This window comes from Pteropus vampyrus, unplaced genomic scaffold (genome assembly GCF_000151845.1).
Source record: "Pteropus vampyrus isolate Shadow unplaced genomic scaffold, Pvam_2.0 Scaffold15, whole genome shotgun sequence".
NCBI classification, from domain to species: Eukaryota; Metazoa; Chordata; class Mammalia; order Chiroptera; family Pteropodidae; genus Pteropus; species Pteropus vampyrus.
In genome coordinates, this window is record NW_011888796.1 from 17,562,348 (window position 1) to 17,582,316 (window position 19,969).

At 45.7% G+C, this 19,969-nt stretch overlaps 1 protein-coding gene and 1 pseudogene across 1 annotated transcript in view; one reads left to right on the forward strand and one right to left on the reverse strand.

Moving 5' to 3' along the window:
* MEGF11 (multiple EGF like domains 11) overlaps positions 1 to 19,969 on the forward strand; it is a 242,991-nt gene that overhangs the window by 129,609 nt on the left and 93,413 nt on the right. The gene's annotated exons all lie outside the window — the stretch shown is intronic.
* LOC111735900 lies at positions 18,883 to 19,005 on the reverse strand (annotated as a pseudogene).

Below are 19,969 nucleotides of genomic sequence, written 5' to 3' on the forward strand. Positions count from 1 at the left end.
GTCAGACTGAGACTGGCCCCTCCCTGAGGCGGCTGCCAGCAGCCAGGGATGGGGAAGTGAAAGGAGTGTGTGTGTGCGCACATGTGTGTGTATGTGTGCAAGTGCACGCACATGTGTAAGTGGGCATGAGTGTGTTCCCCCTTTCTTGGGAACCAGCCCAAGTTTTGCATCTACATGCTGGAAGAGAGAGTTCAATTTGGCCCTGATACAAACTCCACAGTCACTGAACTGCCATCTTCATTTAGTTAACGTTCTTTCTGGGCAGACCTGGCTGGGATTCATCTTCATTATCCGGAGAGGGGGTTTCACTCCTGGCCAGGCTTTGACTTTGATCTCAGAGGAGCAGAAAATCGCCTTTTGCAGTTGATTTCCCCTGAAGGCCATTAGCAGGGACGATGGAAGACTGACTTAGATGGGGACCTGCCACAACTCTTCCACCAGCACACATACACACCCCTAGACCCACTCCATCCGGATAGACACCCAGTTCACCTGAAGCAAGATCCAGTTTGCCTCTGGTCTTGATTAGCTAAACAAAGAGGGATGGAGATTCTAGCTCCCTGCTTCCCACAATACCTCCCGCCCTGGAAGTACTTTACAAAGCTCTTTTACAAGCTCCAAAGCCACACCCACCAGGTTCAAATCCTGGTTTAGCCTCTTGAACACTGTATGACCTTGGGCAAGTTACTCACCTCTATGAGCTAAGTTTCCACATCTGCAAAATGGGATAATACCACTAGCCTACAGCATTCTTAAAACGACTCCATGACATAATGCATGTTAAAGGCTTAGCACAGAGCCCAGCATGTAGTAGATGCCAGTGCTCATGATCACTTCTGCGAGGCAGATCTTGCCATTCCTGTGTCACAAACAAGGCAACTGGGATTCATGGAGCCACCCGATCAGCTGTGTGATTCTAGGAAAGTCACTTCTTTTCAAGGCTCCCCATGATATCCCAGTGGTAACAGCCCTACCTCTTGGGTTTGCCTTAGGGTGGGAACCTGTGTGTGGGAAGGTCTAGGATCCTCAGAGGGTTAGTGCAGGTTCAGAATTCTAGAGACAGTGGGGCTGGTCTCACGGTGGAGATTTGTTCTGGGCAACCATGCTCTCCGAAGCTCCAGAGCTCTAAATGGAAGCCTGGGCCTCCAGGAGTACAGACAGTGCTGGGTCAGTGGGATTCAGTCTTGCTCCCAACTCTTCTCACATTCCCTCAGGAATAATCAGCCTCACCCCAAGCCTATACTTCTTCCCCTGTGTCTACCTCCTTGCTTTTGCTGGCGGCTTCCATCCCCTCTGTCCCAACCCTTTCCTGCCCTGGTCCCAGCCCCAGCCTCCCCCATCCTCAGCCTGCGAAGGGCAGCCTGTACGCCTCCCCAAAGGCCTCCAGGCTGAACCCTCCACCTGCCCATCCCACCATCCCCAGCCCTGTTCTTGGCTGCTAGCCTAGCCTCACGTCTTTCTCAGGAGGCCATGCCCCCAGCTGGTTTTAATCCCCTGTGACTGGCACTTTCTGACAGTGCAGTGTAAGGACATTTGGTCTGAGCAACTGGCTCTTAGCCGCTATTATTTGCCCGCTGTGGCGGAGTCTGTAACCCAGCCCATTGATTCAGCCTCTTTTCTTCTTCTGCACATGCTCCCGGGCATTAGGACCCCACTTGGATTTCTGTGAATTCTGCAGCAAGCAAAGACAGAGGAACCTTTTTGCAACTGGGGCTGTGAGTGTTTGGGAGGCTTCTCCATTCAGAAAGGCCAGCTAGGAGGGATTCATAAAATGCCTCACAGATTCAAACAAATGCCTTGTGTTCCCCTGCATGGTGCCTTGGCTGGCTTCCACACACCTGACCACCCATTAATCTGCCTTTTAACTGGGTCTGCATGTGGCCAAGGCACATGGTTACATTCTCCTGCCCCAGCTGGGCCTCCTACAAACTGGGTCACCCTGCAGGGCCAGGTCTAGTGGCTCTCAGGGATACAGTTCTACTTCTTCCATGCAGGCTCCAGCCCCAGGCCCTGAACTGATGGGCTGTTTACTGTAACCTGGAATTTGAAGCAAGAAGCTGCTGCCCCTGGAGTCTTTCCGGAGGATGATAAAAGAATAGGATCTCTATCTGGGCATTTCTCTGAGCCCAGGGGCCCTAGACAGTTAAACAGAAATTCTTAACCTGGAGTTTGTGGATCTGGGCCCCAGACTCCTTTAAATTATAGGCATACCTAGGAGATATTGCAGGTTCAGTTCCAGCCCACCTCAATAAAGTAGCGCAGTTAAATGAGACGAAATCTTTTTGCTTGTGGAGGGTCTTGCCTTCAATTTGTATAAAACACAACATCTATGACATGCAATAAGTGAAGCACAATAAAACAAGCTATGCTTGTATATGCAAAATTGTGTGTGTGTGTGTGTGTGTGTGTGTGTGTGTGTGCGCGCGTGCGCGTTTGTGGGAATGGTAAGAGATGGGTGACTTGCTTGTAGTTTGCTTCTGGGAGAATGGGGTCCCTAAGTCTAGATAGACAGGGAGCGGGGACCAGGGGTCTGTCATCAAGAGAGGGGCCACAGTCCAACTCATCCTTAGAGAGGCTGGGGGAGTTGCCCACCTTCATGGAACCAGCTCTGCCAGAGCCCACACCCAGATCTGGGCAGAGCTTCTTCATTTCGTCCCCAGCATTTTCTGTCTTTGAGACTGTTTGCTTCTAGACCTAGAGAACACAGGACCCACCCATGTCACACATAGCCTCATGCCAGGGCACATGACCTGATGAGTGAAGTGCAGGCTGGGTCCAGCCCCCACTGGCCTCCTTCACTGGCAATAAACATTCTGCATTATCTTACATGGTAGCTCAAGAGGGTGCACATGATAGAATAGCCAGCAGATCTAAGGCCCTTTCACCTTCTACCACACCAAGGTCCTACGCTACCTGGCTGTTTCTGCAGTAAAGATCCCTGAGATCAGCTAGCTATGGCTCAGGGTGGCATTTAGTTCTGGTTGCAGGAGTCTTTATATCTTACCTGCTACTTGTCCCTGATCCTGAACCTTGAGGGACTCTCCAGACTCACCTGCCTGCCTGGTTAGCCCTGGACTCATTTGCTTCATGCCCTTAATCCCCAGCTGACAAAAGAGCCCTCCCAACCTGTCTCGCCCAGTGCCAGCCCTTTCCCGGGCCTCAAAAAGCCCTCTGACTCTGGAGAGACATTTTTTTTTCTTTTGCCAGAAGACTCTTTGAAATTTGCCAACTCTTGCAAATGGAAGAAATAGTAAACAGATTGCGGAAAGGAGCTCCTCACCAGTGCCTGCGCTCTCTTCTCCCTTCCTCCTCCCAAGTTTTCGCACGAGCTCACCTGGATCTTGGTTCTGCACTTGGCCAAGCTAGCTTGGAAAGGCAGGGGTGCCTAGGAAGTTCCTCTGATACCCAAAATCTCCTGGAGGAAACCATTCAGGCTTGAGGCCCCAGGAGCTGGCTGCTGAGACATAGCCTCTTTGAGACATAGCCTCTTTCCTTCTCAGGGATTCTCAAGGCGAGAAGGAGCCTGCAGACCACTCTGACCAGTTCTCACAGATTTTGCCATGAGGACCACATTATGGATTTTTTTTTCTTTATTAAATAAGTTCTCAAAGAAGTTGTGAGGTTAAGGACAGAATCCTTTTTAAAAATTTTTATTTCCCCAAGTGTCTAAAACATAATAAAGACTCATAACGATGAACAATGTTAAAGCTGGATTTGAGTTCATCTTGTCCAACCCCTTCATCTCACTGATGGGGAAACTGAGGCTCAGAAGGGCATCTGACTCACTTGAGGCTTCCTGATCTGAGCCCATCCTGCCACTACACCTTTGTTGATTGATTGATAGACTGATTGGTTGATAGATGACAGGTTGGAGAACAAGAACTGCAGTGGGGGGCAGTGATGGGGTGACCCCAAGAGTTTTCCCTGTAGGACCCTACACCAATTCTCTGAGGGATGCTGGGAATTTCTCAGCACTACAGCCTCTGATTGCATTTGAATTCTTAAAGGTGCCTCAGGAGTGAGATGATGGGGACCAGCCAGCATGAAGCCCCACCATTTCTTCCAATCTGATGTCCCACTTTCCCCAGACATTTCTCTGGGGAGAAAGAAGACTCTAATTAGTCAAATGAAAGGACATGTTTCAGATCCCAGGCATTAACCAGTACTTTTTTATTGCAAGTGACAGAAACCCAACCTGACGTGGCATAGGCAGAAAAGGGGACATATTGCCTCTTGTGACTAGAAAGACAGAGGTGGTTGTTGCTTCGGGCACAGCTGCATCATGGGGCTCAGATGATGTCAGTAATCTGTCTCCACCTTGGCTCTGTTTTCCTTTGTGTTGGCTTCATTCTCAAGTGTTCTCTTCCCGAGGAATTCCCAAGTTTTGAGATGGACACCAGCAGCTCCAGGTTCACAGTTTCTCAGCCTAACATCTCCAATGAAGGGAGAGCACCTTTTCACCCAATTGTTCCAGCAAAAGACCCAGAATTGAGTCTCACTGGCCTGGTTTGGTCACATGCCCATCCCAGAACCAGTCATCATAACCAGGAAATAGAATGTTCTGTTTGGCCAAGCCTCAGTCATGTGCCCTCCTTCTGGAGCCAGGGGTGGAATCAGCCCCATCCATTCTACGCAGTCTGAGCCCAAGGAAGGGGTCGCTAGTGCTTTTGTGCTGTCAAAACAGATGCCCATTGTTTCTCCCCTCCCAACTCCACCTTGATTTGCTTATGGCCTGGTTTGTGGTGAAGGATAAAGGATTAGAGGAGAGGAATAGCAATGTAAATGGCTCAAAAGCATAGGTCCAGAAGAAGGTAGGCTTTTGGGGGGATAAAAGTTTCTCAATAACTCATACCTTGGCTCTCAATCTCCAGGAAGGATAATAACTGATGTATATAAAGTTGTTCACATGCATTGTATCTTTATTGATTCTCATAAGAATGTTAAGGTAGGGAGAGAAAACTGAGGCTCAGAGAGTAAAATAACATGACCAAAGTCACACAGCAAGTCAGTGTTAGTGTGAATATTCAAACCTAGGTCTCCATCTTGAGCTCTCGGCATTGCCCTATTCTTGAAAGTGGGCCAGGCCGCCTGAGGAGCTGGGCTGGTTGGTGATGGCTGGGAGGCAGAGGGGGCCTGCCATTCGCTGTCTACTCTGAGAGCTGTCCAGGGCACTGAGCAGGGGTCTATGCTGCCCCAGAGAGAGGGAAGGTAAAATTGGCTTAAAACCAGTGCAGGCTGCAGAAGAGGGGCAGCTTCTTGCAAATGAAATATTCATGGTGGTTATTGAATCAAATTTTATTGGAATAAAAATATACTTGCTGAATACATTTATTTCCCCTGGTTCCTTTCAACCCTCTTCCTTCCCTGAGTGATTTGATTAGGATGCCAGGGAAGTTCCCCCCCACCCCCACCCCCGCAAGTAAATTAGACTTAGGTCAGCAGAATAAGTTTGTCATATCAGGATTGGCGTTTGGCAAGGGAGGAGTCTGCTGGGGGTGGGGTTCTATAGGTGGCCTCTAGGACTACTGTGGGTATAGGGGAGGGAGGCAAGGGGTCAGGGACCCTTTGCAGGGCATGCTCCTAGTTCTTACAGGCCCTGTCCACCAAAACTATCCACACATTCACAAACAGCCATGCTTTCCCCACTTCCTCAGCTTCCTCTCTTCCCCCCTATAATTATGAGAGGCCAAGGCCAACATTTAGAACCAGAGTCCTACAGGTCCAGGGTTGTGGTGATGGATCTCACTGTTAGGCTGACCCTCCAATTCCATCTTAGGGGGACCCCCTCTAGGGGGATGCACAGGCATCACTGACTCTCTGCCTTTTCTGCGAAATAGCTATCTTTTTGATGTTTCTCTTCAACTTACCTCTCTCAGTTTCTTCTCTCCATATCCACAGGTCTCTATTCCTCTTTACTGTCGTTCTCAGCCTCTCTCTAGAGCCTCTGTCTCTCCAGATATTTCTGTTGATCTCAGCATCTTTTTGGCTTTGTGCGTCTGCCGAACTCTATCTGTAAAGGTCTCTTTGTCTCTCTAACCTTACCTTCAGAACTATTCCGTAAGCACACACACGAATCTCACACTCTGAAACATTCACATCCACAGTTTCACAAATATATATACACACTCCTACACACACACACACACACACACGCACACACACACACACACAAGCACTTACTCTCACATATTCTCATAGTTTCACACACACACCCTCTCACACTGTCACGCATGGTCTCAGGCTGCTGGCTGATTCAGCAGATAGAACCAGGGTTCTCTGTCTCCACTCCCTGCCCCCAGGTGGGCATCAGGGATTCACTCAGTGCTCTGTACCCACTTCGCCTAAACCATAGGGTGGTTCTGAGGCTGGCCCAGCACTAGGCCACTTGTAGGTCACCCTCTTATTACACAGGGTCAGAGATGAGAGCCAAGAGGATGTTACCTGCCCTGCAGGGACACAGTTAGATGAGGTGGAAGGCCCCTCCCAACTGGGCAGTGCCTCCTAGCCAGTCCACATCCTGCTCATTCATTAGATGGAATTAGATGGAGCAGCAGATCCTGAGCTGTGTTAGGAGCTTTATGTGACCAAGACTAGACAGTTGAGCACCCAAGGAAGACAGACATTCCTGTGAGCAGAGCCTGTTTTTCCTCCCTGTCTGTCCCTGACCATTGCACTGTGACCCATCCAGCCTTGTCTTATAAGGCAGCCCTGCTCTCTGAGGCCTAGGGGACCCTACTCAGGTCTGAACACCCTGTTGGGTGGGCATTGCACTTGGGTGAAGTTCCTTGGAGCCACTTCTTCCTTATCCTTGGTCCCATCTCTCTGTTCCCCCATCATACACACCCTGGCACTCCTGGTGCCCTTCCTCTCATCTTCACTGACTCAACTGTTTCTTGTTTCAACCCCAGTAGGCTCCTCCCCAGAGAATTTTGAAAGTCAGGCTCTTTTCTTCTGGGAAACTATCAAGCATTGTGTCCGAGGGCCTGTCTCATCTCTCTTTCTTTCTGGGCTTTAGGTCTAGTCACCCTTGGGTCAGGTTCCAGGGCTTACTGTACTCTGCAGGCTGGCTGACAGTCAGATTCTGCCCCTCCCCAACCCTCCCCACCCTCCCCCGCCACACACACACACACACAGCCCACACACACACCCATCGCTCTCTTTGGGATACATCTCTGCCTGACTGGCAGGCCTCAGAAGATAGAGAATCCAGCCTAGAATCATTCTGTGCCTGGGGTAATGACAGCAGCAAAAATGCCCTTGGACTTCAGTTCCCCAGAACTTCCTAGCAGATGGAGCCTATGGGTACTAGAAGAAGAGTGTGACCCTCAGGCACCAGGGAGCAAGCATGTACCTCCTGGAGGAAGGCACTCTGAGAAGCAGAGAAAGGATGGGTCCAGCCAACAGAGTCAGGACCCAGGCTGGTGAGAGTAAGAAGAAACAGGGAACATAGCGGCTAGACAGACCTGGCCCTATTCCAGCTTCTTCAGTTTGAACTAGCTTTATGACTTTGAGTAAGTTACCTAGTGTCAGTTTACCCTTCTGGAAAATGGCTACAGTAATACTCATTTAGGTGTTAAAGCAGGAAACACGTTTGTACACAGAAGGAGCTCAGTTAATGGCAGTTGCTATTGTCACCATCAGCAGCAGCAGCATCCTGAGGACCTGTGGGTGCCAAAAATTACCCAAAGTGGCACTGAGGCCTCCCATTAATCTGACCATTTCTTCCAGGCCTGACATGTACTGTCTGTCAGCACATGACAGCTCCATTGCAGTAATAAAGGGCCTGGCTTGCAAAATCTCTCCCTCCTCTATCCCCCTGCTGCTTATGGTAATTTAATTGATCATGCTCACGCTGACAGTGCTTCTCCAGCAGCTCTTCTTGGCTTAACTCAGGAAAGAAAAAACAATAATAATAATAACCCCTGTCTAACATCCTTGTAATTAGGAGGGATTGGGCTCAACCCTGAGTCAGGTGACAATAAGTGAACCAGAGGGAACTGTATAGTCTCCCCTGGGGAAGGTTTCAGAGGAGAGAAATCAGCCTGGACCTCAGCTAAGCCACCTTCGGGACAACTTCCTGTCTCCATAGGCATCCCTTTCCCCATTTACAGTGAGCAGATAATTAAACCAGAGTAATGAAAACTCATTTATTGCTAATTCTTGCAATGCTGACAAATTTACATTCCTGTGCAAAGGAAAGAAACAATTAAAAATTTAAAAATAAATAAAACCTCAAATACTTGTATAGCACTTCCTATGTGCTAGACGCTTCTAAGCCCTTTACAAATAATAACTCATTTAACTTGTCGTTTTGAAGGTGATATTTGGCTGTCAGCTTGGATTTGTAGCTGGAAGCTTGTAAAAAAAAGACAGTTTGGATCAGAGACAATTTGTCAATGTTACAGGTTGTCAAGGGCGTTGCTAAGAGGAGTCACTGTGTTTAAATTTTGTTTAACTCCTTGTTTCCAGAAAAAAAAATTTTTTTGGATGAATAGAAAGGAGATTCTTTTTTTAAAGAACAGAATGACAAATATTTTTTTACTGGAAAATTCAGGGTTGTGTTAATGATTGCTCTCAGGTAAAATTCTTTGAACCATGTAAATGAGTCAGCCTTCTGCTCTCTGGTGGCAGGATAGGAGTATTGTAGGAAAAATACTCAAGAGGAGAATATTTTTCAGACTTGAAGTAATGGGTGGGGTGGGGGAGGTAGTAGCAAAAATTCAACAGATTCTAATTGATCATAGAAAGAAAAAAATGGGTGGGAGGAGTTGATAAGTTGAAACAAAATTGGCTATATGCCGATGATTACTGAAGCTAAGAAAAGGTGGTTTTTTTAAATTAGTTAAATAGAAAAGATAATTCTGTAAAATAAGTAGCAAATTTGTTGCCCTATCTCATTCTATGATTTGAGGCCTAGAAATATCAAAGGCTCTGTCTCCTATTATGAAGACAATGATCTCCTGCCCAGCCATCCCAAGTGGGTGGGCTCTGACAAATCTGCAGAGGCTCCACCTTCCCACCACCCACCTAATCCCCTCAGCAGTGTAGGGAAAGGCAAGGACGACTGGATGAACAGAGTTTCAGGGCCAGGGGAAAAAGGGGCTCTCTCACCATCCTCCCAGGATGTAGCCCAGTGGCCATCTTTGCAGTCCCAGGATTTCTAGCATGGCATCTAGCTAGAGCCATTCATGTAACTTTTCTGCTGCAGATTTGCTTTCCTAGATTTAGCAATCGTTTCTTGAGTCCTTACTCTGTTCAAGGTACTGCATTAGGAGCTTTTTATGTGTGTTCTCATTCCATTTTCTGAAGTAGAACCCTGACCCCATAGTTGAAGAAACCAATGCCTACCCCCGTGACATTATCATTTTTATGACTCTCTACCAAATTGTGAGCTTCTTGACCAAGAGACTATGTTTAATTTTTCATCTTTATTTCCCCATCATTCAATCAAAATGAAGATTCAATCATTGTTGAATGATCAAATGAATGATTAATCATTCAACAAGAAGTTAGATGAATTGCCCAGGTTATATAGATAGTAAGTAGCAGAATCGGAATTCACATCTAGCCCAGAGCTCCTTGCAGCACCACAGCTGCCCAAATGATGCTCAGCCTCCTCAATTATTAAGAGCTTTACAGCTTCTAAACTCAAAGCAGTTGGCTGATGACCATTGCAGAGGTGACTAATTCAAAAGGGTACTGGCTGGCGGGAAGGAGGACTGTGTGTGTAGATCCCTGCTCATCTTTCCTTAGTCCCCAGGTAACTGTGTGCAGTGGTGTTCTGGAGCTGGCTTGCGGGAGCTGATTGTGTGCATATTTCCTAATTCTATGTTGTTCATGTTGTTCATATCGGTAGCTTGCAAAAGGCCATGGTAGGAGTATTTACACCATGGAAATTGGCAAACACTACAAATTAGAGTTTGTTTTTTCCTCTGAAGACCTGGTCGTTAAGCATTTATAAGCGCTCCACTGACTAGGTTATAGCTGGTAACAAGAAGCTTCTAGAGTGAAACGCAAACATGGGGTACACAGCTGCATGTGGTTATTTTCCTGGGGAGGCCTGTTAGTCCTCATAGTTCATTTCTGCTACTTGCTACAGTTGCTACACATGCCATGATGCTGACAGGAAGTCCATGAAGATGAAAGAAGAGATTCTCAGTTGCTTTAATTCTCTCATGTCCTATATAATTTGATATCTCCATGTTGAGGAATGGGGCAGGCGCCTCCCCTGGGCACTTATTGAGTGATGGGTACTTTTATTTTGTTCATTTATTTTGTTCTTTAGATTCCACGTATAAGTGAAATCATGGCATTTGCCTTTCTCTGTCTGACTTATTTCACTTGTCATAATACCCTCTAGGTCCACCCATGTCTTTGCAAATGGTAAGATTTCATTTTTTATAGCTGAGTAATATTTCATTGTATATATGTACCACAACTTCTTTATCCAGTCATCTATTAATGGGCACTTAGGTTGCTTCCATATCTTGGCTATTGTCAATAGCGCTGCAGTGAAGTGCATATATCTTTTCAAATTAGTGTTTTGGTTTTCTTTGGATAAATACCCAGAAGTGCAATTGCTGGGTCATAAGGCAGTTTCTATTTTTAATTTTTTGAGGGACCTCCAAACTGTTTTCCATAGAGGCTGTGCCAATTTGCAATCCGCCAACAGTGCACTAGGGCTCCCTTTTCTCTCATCCTCGCCAATACTCGTTTTTTTGACTTATTGATGATAGGCATTCTGACAGGTATGTGGTGATATCTCATTGTGGTTTTAATTTGCATTTCTCTAATATTTAGTGACATTGAGCATCTTTTCATATGTCTATTGGCCATCTGTATATCCTCTTTGGAGAAATGCCTATTCAGGTCCTCTGCCCATTTCTTAATTGGATTATTTGTTTTTTTGATGTTGAGTTATATGAGTTCCTGATAAATTTTGGGTATTAACCCCTGATCAGATGTGTCATGGGTAAATATCTTCTCCCATTTAGTAGGTTGTCTTTTCCTTTTGTCGATGACTTTCTTTGTAGTGCAAAACTTTTTAGTTTGATGTGGTGCCATTTGTTTATTTTTTCTTTTGTTTCCCTTGCTTGAGAAGATATATCATAAAACAATATTACTAAGAGCAATGCTGGGTACACTTTATGCTCCATGTATGTGGGAAAGAACATGGAGGCCAAAGACTTGAGTTCTAGCCCCAGCTATGCAGTGACTCAGTGGGCCATCTTAGGCAAGACCCTGGTCCTCTATGGTCTTTGGTTTCCTTATCTATAAAATATCAGGGCAGGAGAGAAGGATCTCTAAGGTTCTTACTAGAAAAGGGACAGTGAGATGGAAGTTATTCTCTACTCATTGGCATAGCAGCAGAGTTCTAAACAAAACCCAGACCCACTGGCTGGCAGACACTAAGTCGATCCTTTCTGCCAAGTCCCCTGTGCCACAGCAGGCCCTTTATCAGTCACCTTCCCTGCTTCCTTAGGGAAGCTAACAAGGGCTGGGATGACCTCCCCAGGGCTCCTAAGGAAAGCTCTCCTGCCTAATGGCCTTGGTAGCTGCAGCTACTCGGGGTTGGGGGTGGGGCAGGTGCTTCTGGGACTAGTTTAGGGCACAACAGAGATGACAGCCACATCTGCCCTATGTGTGTTTTCCTCATTTGTTCCCAACAGGAAATCGATGATGTCAGAATCTGTGGGATAACTCTGCAGCCCCAATCAATAGACCCTGATTAATTCAGTCATGGCTATTGGGTAAATTTGCTGCATCATAATTAGAATTATTAATTAAAAATAGGAAATCGATTGATACAAATTAAGCAAAAGAGGAGCCAGTTGGGCCACTTTGACATTGCTTGGGCAGATGCTTGAGAACATTTCATGCCTGGCTCTAGCTTTGGAGTCCGGCATTACATGTGACACCCCGGACTCCCTTGGACCATGGGAGTCCAGCCCCCAGGCCTCACAGGTAACAAGGGTGCAAAGAGGGCTCTTAGGCATCTGAACACCAGAACTGGAGGCCCCTCAGGAACATCTCACCCAATGCCCTTATTTTTCAATGTTGAAAAAAAGAATTTGAGAATTTGAGGAGAAAAAAATCTTTATTTTTGCTCATTATTTTGCATTCTCTATTCATATGCATACATTATTTTATCATGATGTATGCATATGGTATATGATAGTATGTTCTTTTCTCTCAACAGCATAGTATAATCACTCTTTCATTTGGCACATAATTATCATTTTGAATGGCTGCATAATATTTCATGGATATACCATAATTCACCTGATCAGTTCCCTATAGTGGGCCATTTTAGCTGTTTAATAAATAATAATAATAATAGCTAAAACCATTGGGGGTCCATTCGCACAGTTTTCACTGTGGGCTTTACATATACTGTTATGTCTAATCCTCACAACAGTCCTATGAAGCAAGTACTATTATCATCTCCATTTTACAGATGGCAAAACTGAGACTCAGAAGAGTTGAAGGACTTGTCCAAGTGACTTGCCCAAGGTCACATGAGGCTCGTTGTAGGCAGAGCTTCTAAGAAACTGAGGGTTCTTGAGCACAACGCTATTCTGCCTCCAGTTTCTCTACATTCACATAAGTGGATAGCCACATGCAGCTTCCCACATCTTGGTTTTTTCTTCTCAAAATATCATTTTTACAGGCAAGAAAACTGAGGTCTGAAGTAATTTGGTCCAAGTCCCACAGCTAGGCAATGGCATATCCAGGAAGGGAGCCAGGCATCCCGCCTCCCTAGTCAGGATTCTATCTATTCCCCACCCCGCCACACTCCATGTCACCTTTCTCCTTGGCCCCCTCCCTCATTACTGCTCCCTCAGGGTCCTCTGAAATCTTATGGTAGCCAAATCTTGGTAGAGCAGTGTCTGAGAACGTCTGTCTTCAACTGACTGTGGCAGGTGATGGGGACAGAGCAGCTCCTGCGGCGTCTGGGCATTTCTGTACCAGCTTTGGGACAGTCGCCACTTTTGACTACTCCTTCCAGTTCCCTTTAAACACACGCCACATCATGCTACAAAGTGAGCCATGGGGGACTCTGGCATTCTAGTTGGGGAATCCCCTCCCTCCACCTTCTGCCCCACCCCCACTGCCACACCTAATGGCTCCCCACTTATCAGGAGTGGACCACTGACCATGCCCTCAAGAGCAGTTTTCTCAATCTTTATTCTACCAAGACGCAGTGACATATGCTGTTCACGTGGGCTGGGGCCAAGGGAAATTGACTGTGGGTTATGGGCAATCTCAGTGGCTCCCACCCTTCCTCCCCATTTAAGAAAACATCTAGGAATGCAAGTGATACAGAGGGAAATTATCATGCACTTACATCCTTGACACTTCTGTTATTTAGTATGAAAAATAAATGATTCACCAGCATTGTACTACATTAGTAGCAAATCACTTGTGACAAACATCACACTCTATTACATTATGTTGGTTTGTCATTCATAACACTGTAGTAAGAGCTCCTAGTCTAAAATACATAGATTGTTTTGCACGGGTACCAAAAATTATTTCCTAAAATACCTATAGCTTTAGACAATGTTTTTCAAGACTCCTTTTCCCTCCCTCTTTTGTTTAGAAGACTAAATATGACCCAGCATTTTCACTTGCTAGATTCTGCTCAGCAGCCCCAGCCTCTGCTTTTGAAATGACCATGCTCTGCCACTTTCTTTCACTCTGACACTCTTCCTCTCAGGACAGAGTCACTGGGTCTTGGGGAAGATAATCTTGAGTCACAAATGTGAACCTGTCTGGCAGAACCTTCCAGCCCGAATCACATCTTCACTCCCTTCTCTGCCCCTTTCTTCCCACCTCCAAAGCCTGTAGTCCCTCAGCTCCTAGCAAGGGGTCCCCACAGATACCACCTCTTGTCAGAATAAGGTGCATGGCCTCCTTTGACTCCAAAAAAATACCATTAAGGGACAGGTCTTCCCTATACTGGTAATTTATAGCACTTGTGTTCCATGAAAAAGTTAGTTTGAAGTATTCTCTAACCAACTTAATTACCACGAGCCTCCTTCTGAAGATCATTCCAGCTAGTTGAATATTAATCTGCAATTCAAAGAGTCCCCAGGCACAGATTGCAAGATCTCATACACGCAAGTAATTAAGACCATAAGTAGACACACTGCAAAGAACCAGGAGTTTTCTCCCAGAATGCAAGTGAAAAGCTCTTATGAACTTCAATGTACATTGCTGTCTTCCCACCAGCCTCCCAGCTCACCTGGTAGGCCAGGATGGGATAGGATTTCAGGTTTTGCTATTTCATGGGTTCTAGAACAGGGGACGATGTGATAGAAAGAGCACAGGACTAGGAGTTCAAAGACCTATCTTATAGCTCCTGTAACTCTTTTACCGTGGCAAGTCACTGTCCCTCCCTGGGCAAAAGCATCCTCATCTATAAAAGAAGGGATTCAGACCAGACTCTAAGCTCTGTGGGGCAAGGATTGTGTGTACATGCACATGTGTGTGTTTCTGTTTGTGACTTTATTTTCCTAAGGTTGTCCAAAGTATGAGCTTGGCTGTTAGTTGGGACTAAACTTTGAAAAAGTTTCACGTTGCTAATGACATGTGTTAACTCCGCTATCAGCATGAAGAGGTAGCCAGGGCTGGCAGAAGTGTCTGGCGACTCACCTGTGTCGACATGAGCCTTCCTAAATTAGCTCACTCAGTGCTGGCAATGTGAACCTCTCCACCCCAGGCAGGTCAATGATATGCAGCCACTGAATCAGAACCTGAATTAGCCTTACTGAAGAACATTGAGCCAAGAGAAGAATAGCAGATACAAGCATACCTCATTTCATTGCTTTCGCTCTGTTGTGCTTCACAGATGCTGCATGTTTTACAAATTGAAGGCAAGACCCTCCACCAGCAAAAAGATAATGACTTGCTGTATTGCAATACTTGCTTTATTCTGATACTCACTTCATCTTGGTGGTCTGGGATCGAACCCTCAACATCTCTGAGGTATGCCTGAAGTAGTAGATAGAAAAAAATGTGATGAGGTACACCTCAGGGATGAGAAGAGTGACAGGCTTGTATTTGCTCACAAGCCTGAATGAATAGGCTCTACTTCCTCTGTTTCACAGGGAAATCATGAAGGTCCCTCTCCCATTGTGTGTCTGCATGCATGGCTCCCCTTTCTTAGAGACTGGACAGGCTTCCAGTAGGCTCTCTCCCATCCCTGGAGCCCACCTCTCCATGCTTACTGCTCTGGCCTTTAGAAAGAGCTTTTATGTACAAGTTATTTAATGTCATTCAGATATCTTATTCTTAGGATATAGGCTGGAGCAAAAAGCAGAATGACAACAGCAATTAATTTTCCTGTCAAGGATGCCAGCAGCAGGGAGAGAGCCAGGCCAGAGCCAGGGAGCTCAGCAGAACTCTAAGATATTGAATTCAGAGCTCAGAGTCTCTGAGCTCTCCAGGGCTCAGAGCTATGTACAAGTCATTCCCACTTTGAGGCTCAGCCACATGTGAAGGAGAGAGGGAAGGGAAGTCTGTTTACCTTCTGGACTTTGATGCTTGGTGCTTTCAATCAGTGATGAAATGGAAATGAAAATTTTTGGCTTGACCCATCATCTCCCTCAGAGCTCTAGGCCAGTATAGCTTTCTCTCTGTGGGCTTCAAGAACCCAGGGAGAAGTCTAGTGCTTGGGTGTGTAGACAGTTTGGCTAGCAGGGACCAAGTCCCATCATTAATTTTAGAGAGTGAAAGCTGACGTCGTGCAGTTGAATGGCGGTGGAGCAGAGACTAGAAAACCCCAGTCTCATGACTTTTTAGCTCTGCACTTCTCCTCTGTCCCATACCGTCTCCTTTTTTTACCTCATAATGATAAGAAAATGGGTATGTAGGTGTGTGACTCCTCTCTTCATCCTTATTCCACTTATGAGGTCAAACCTTCTTGTCTCCATTCTACAGATAAATACTGAGGCTCAGAAAGGTTAAATAAGCACTCTACAGCGCTATAGATTAGCAAGCTCTTTGTCATCCCAAGACTTTATTTTACTCTTATAACCATCCTGGTAGAGAGATTTTGGTATACTCATTTTCTACCAGAGAAAACCGAGAATCGAAGAAATGAAGTGATGTTCCCAAGGTCACAGAGCTAGTTGGTGAGTAAGTTGGATTTGAACCCAGCTGCTCTCCACGACGTGAACAGGTTAGTGGCAGAGCCAGGACTAGAATGTGGGCCCTGATGCTCAGCCCTCCAAACCTTTATCTTGTCCCAGGAGGACCCCATTTCCCTACCTAGTGAGACTGCCTCTCAGCTCAGTGGGTATGAATGACACTACACCATTCTTTCTGCTTAGAGATATTTCACCACCCACCTCCACTTTGAAATTCTGTGGTGTCTGCAAATGTCACCAGGCATCATCTGAAAAGGTTTTCATTTACCCTTAGGGAAGCCAATTGGACAAATTTTTCTCAAAACTTTCCTAAGAGTTTTCTCAGCTTACTCAGCCCCCTGCACTCACTGCCTTCTTTGCTTCCCACCCTGAGACAGAGTTCTACTTCATACTGACTAGAGAAAGAATTATATTGCCAATTAATGATTATATTGCACCTAAGTGTTTTGCAAGGATGTTTTCAAGCATTCTGTCACCTGGTGCAATTATCTCCACTTGACAGGTGAAGAATCAGAGGCTCACTGTGGTGAAGGGGTTTGCTCTGAGTCCTATAGACTGTCAATGGCTGAGCTAGAACTCAATCTCAAACTTTCTGGTTCCAGTTCTGTGCTTTTTAGCATAGAGTTGGGAAAGAAGCAAATACTGGCAGAAGGTGTGGGTGGGAGAAGTTTTAGAAGAGCGAATACCAGAAACCCCTATAAGAAGGGCTTCTTCTTGTCACTTTGATCACCAGAATGTCCTGGAAGTTGAAGCATTAATTTGTGTCTCACAGTGACAAGAACGTAAGAAATTATTGGTCTGATGTTCTGTTCTGCTTTCCCTGGTTCAGAAGTTAAACGGTGTGGGATTCAGTACCAGGGACAGCGCCCCTGGCTCCTTAGCCCTGGCATTACAAGACCTGAAAATTAGCAGAGTCCTCTGAGGTCGCAGAGTCCAAACTTCACCCTCGGTACAAACCACTTCCACAATATTTAGAGCCCATCTGACCTCTGCTTGAATACCTCCTGCGGTTGGGGATCTTTCTACTCCCAAATTCAGTCCTTTCCATTTATTTATAGTTTGCACTTGGAGATGATGCCTCCTATTGCAAATGGAAGAAGTCAGGGAAATGGTTACCACTGAGAGGAGGATCACCAATTTCTTTTTTAAAATATTAAATATTTGTGACATATAGAAAATAAAATAATATGAAAAATACCCACCACCCAGACTGAAAAATTCTTAACATTCACTGTATCTGCTTCATATACTTTTTAAAGAAAGAAAATGTTATAAAAATATTTGAAGCCCTCTTTCTGCCTCTCCCTAATCTCATTCCCTCCCCGCTTTCCTTCCTTCTCTCCCCAGGGGTCATCTATGTCATTGTTAAGACCTTGCAATTCAGAAAGTTTTGTCAGAGCCAAAAGGGTTCCTGGAGACCTCCTTTTTCCTATCCCTTCATTTAGCAAATGAGGAAACCAAGGCCTGGAGGGAATTCTTAACTTAAGATCTCAGTGGTGGTCCTAAGCTCTTTCGTGGCCATTATCTTCTCTTCAATTTCCTCCCAGTCTTTGATGAGGGTGAGACATGGATTAGTATATCCATTTTACAGGTCTTTGGGTTGTTCAACTGCCTTTTATAGTTCTCCACGTCAACTCAGAGATATCAAGTCCCCCTCTGTTGCATGTGTAAACATCAGAAAAAAATCTTATCTGGAAGAATTCCTTGGCTTGCCTCATTTCTCATATGAGAAATTTGAGTCATGGTAAAGATAACTAAATAAAGTAAATGAATATGCCTTATGGGGGTGTAGAATGGAATTAGGTGGAGCAGGACTCTGGGTGATGGAGTAGGGGAAATACCTTTGGCAAAGTGTGAGGCACACAAAGGCAGGGTCTGCTGAGGACCCAGGCATGAAGGGACTGGGCAATGGGAACAGTGGGTCTGCATGTGGAGGGCTTTGAATGCCAGGCCCCCATGCATCTGGACTTGAGCCTTGAGTCACTGTGGATCAATGGAATGGCTCTCCATAGGGCAGTGACCTCATCAGACTGGTGACTTAGAAAGATCACTCTGGAAGTTAGGCAGAGATGGGGTGGGGGAAGAGGCTAGAAGTGGGGCACTGCTTCAGACACTTGTTACAACAAATTACAGCCATCCATGGATACTTTCTTCTAGTGCTATTGTTTTTTTTTCTTTCTCTTCTTTTTTTTTTTTTGGCAGGTAACAGACAACTCTCAATTCCTGATAGCTTATGCTGGGCCACCTTTTCCTCCCTACCCTCCATTCAGTCACTCCCAGGGATAGAAAATTTGTTTTCATGAGACCTGAGAAGAACATAGGAAATAAGAGAAACCACCATAACCCACTCTCACATGGCAGGGAAAAGGCAGGCAAAGGAGAGTGTTTGCACTATTCATTTCTGGCTTGCATCTGTGGTTCACCTCAGGTGCTCTTGTAGAAGCAGCCCTGGGTCTATGGAGGCCTGTTCTAGTTTATCATGTGACCTTGAACAAATCACTTTCCCTTTCTGGGCTTCTGATTCTTCACCAGCAAAGGGGAAGAATTGGACTTTCTAATTGCTAAGGTGTCTGCAGTTCTAATACTTTATAATAATTACATCATCCTCTTCATTCCCTGTGAGTCACCTCTGGGATTCTTTTTTTTTTTTTAGGCGAGGCAACCCTTGGTTGACCTTACAGATTGCAAGGACTTTGTCAGCTTACAATCCCTTATTTTTTATTTTTTACACCTACAGCACCTGGTCTTCCTAGGTGGTCTCCCATCTAAGTACTAACCAGGCCCGACCCTGCTTAGCTTCCGAGATCAGACGGGATTGGGCTTGTTCAAGGTGGCATTCTTAACTATGAATCCTGCATATAGTCTGCTCAGCTCTGGTTCTTTATAATCATAACTGCTACAATTCATTGTCCATCTGTCACATGCTTGACACTGTGCTAAGCACTGTATAATCACATTTAATGGCTACCACTAACATCCCAGGTAGGTACTATTATTTTTATTTTATAGATGGGGGAAATTGAAGCACTAAAAGTTTTAGTAACTTGTCACCCTACAGAACCAGGACTTGAACCCAGGCCTTTTGGCCTCTGCAGCCATACTCTGACTTCCTACACCTTAATGCCCAGTCTCAAGCTCAGGCCAAGACTCCATAGTAGTGCCTTCCAAGTTCTCCTTGGTCCACATCAAACCATGAGGGAAGAACTTGTCTGGGGCTTTCCTGGGCTTTGTGAGCAACCAGACCCCATGCCTACTTATACCTGAAGATCTCTGTTGAGGAGCCTTCCTCCTGTTTACCCATTTTAATAAGATTGTTCTCTCTCCTAAGCCTGAGTGATGACAGGTAGCAAGCTAGAACTAACTACAGTGTTAACTTCCCCTTGAAATCCTCCGTGAGCTTCCCAGCTGGAGACAGTTTGAGCCATGAGCTCATTAAGCAACAGAAGCCTGTCTCCCCACCGCCTGGATCCCAGCAAGAAAACCCTTAAATAGACCTGCTTTTTGCATTGAGTTGAAAAGAGCTGTGCTCACCCAATCCCAAACAACTTGCTTTCAGCCCCCTTTCCACTACCCCCTCGAAGGATTCAATTAGCTGCCAATTAGGCATCCAGATTTCTCCGGGCCCCTGCCAGTCTCTGACCAGGAGAGGACCACAGAGCTCTCAGCCCAGGTTCAAAGGCATTTTGATTATATGCCTGAATTTATCTTGTTCCCTTCATTTGAGCCTTTTTCCTTTGAAAGTGAAATGCTTTAAAAGGAAAAGAAAACCCCACACATTGGAGAGGCCCACTGGGACCCCCTATGTCTCAAACATG